We start from the raw sequence: 1,522 nt of genomic DNA on the forward strand, positions 1-1,522 counted from the left end.
AAAATATTATTTATGAATATACGAGAATAAGTTTATTATGAATGAATTTTGTTTAATAAATGAAAACAAAGAAAACTACTTCGAGAATAGTTTTAAAATTAATAAAAAACTGATAGGTAATTTGTTTGTTATTAGTATAGTATAAAAATTAAAAAAGATCATTTTCTTATGAGAAATAAAGTAATGTATTTAATAATAATAACATTAATACTGACTGTGGAACGATTATTATAATAATTTCAAATCTAATCTGATATTAAATAAAATCAAAGTTACTTTAATCTTTTCCTTAATGAAGTTTAATAATCTAATGAGACTGAAGAGAGATGTAATAGTAATTAATGAGAATGGATTGTTAAAGTCAAAGTAAAACCGAATAAAATAGAAAAGAAAGTGAATGAGAGATAGATCAATAAAATGACTCGTCATTAATTAATGAAGAAGAGAACGCATCAATTAAATCTCATCTCACGTACATCCATTCCATTCGATTAATTTTCATTTTCTTTTAGATTTTCTTCTCGTTGAAATATATGAAATAAAAAATAAAAAAGAAAAGAAAAAATGAAAGACAATTATATAAATAATTTTTCCGTTCGAATTGGCTTTAGTAAAAATAGAAATTTGATTCTATCTATGATTGTGTGTGTTTCGATCTTTTTCTTTTTTCTTATTTCACGTTCGAGGCTTTCAAAAACTCGATCTTTTTTCTAAACTGTATCGAGATTAATTGTACGATAAGAAAATCGTGGTTTTAGAAAATGTGGAAATTCAATTGGATATCGGACATTAGGAAGAAATATTCTTATCAAAAATCAATTGTCATTGTTATATAATGTGTTGAACATGAAGTTCAGCGAGTAAAAATATCAATAATAGTAGTATCAATAAAATTCGTGTACGATCAAACTTGAAATTGAACGAATAAGTAGTGTAGGTCGACGTGCAATCATCAGACACATGCCACGTAAATATATCATTGCAATTGACATCAGGCAGTGGTAAGGTCCATGAGCAATCGGACGTAAATTGAATGAACGTAACCGAACGTAGTAGTAAAGCTTGATAAAGAGTCAGACGCATTAAGTAAACGTGTTAACTAATAACGAAAACAATTAACGAGCCAAACGACGAGATCATCCTCTCTCTCTCTTCGTTGATATAAATTATTTATCGATTTTATTTTTCACTTTCTATATATTTCTTTCAACATTTATTTATAGATAGACACAAACAAAAGGAAATAAAATATATATATAAAAATAAACTCGTTTTGTTATAGAGACGAGACAAACAAGTCTCGTTGCATTAAAGGTAAACCCTTCGGGAAATATTTCCAACATCATTCTTACTCCGTACATTTATGAAAACATGACACTAGAGTTTCTTGTATGTATTACAACGTTAGTCAGTGTTGATAACTAACTTGATAATTCCCTCCTGGCACAAATAAAAATAAAATATTAAATTATTACTAATATTTCCTTAAACTTATAACTGATACTAATATAGTATATAGATA

This window comes from Polistes canadensis, unplaced genomic scaffold (assembly GCF_001313835.1).
Source record: "Polistes canadensis isolate GaletaPanama2010 unplaced genomic scaffold, ASM131383v1 scaffold_334, whole genome shotgun sequence".
NCBI lineage: Eukaryota > Metazoa > Arthropoda > Insecta > Hymenoptera > Vespidae > Polistes > Polistes canadensis.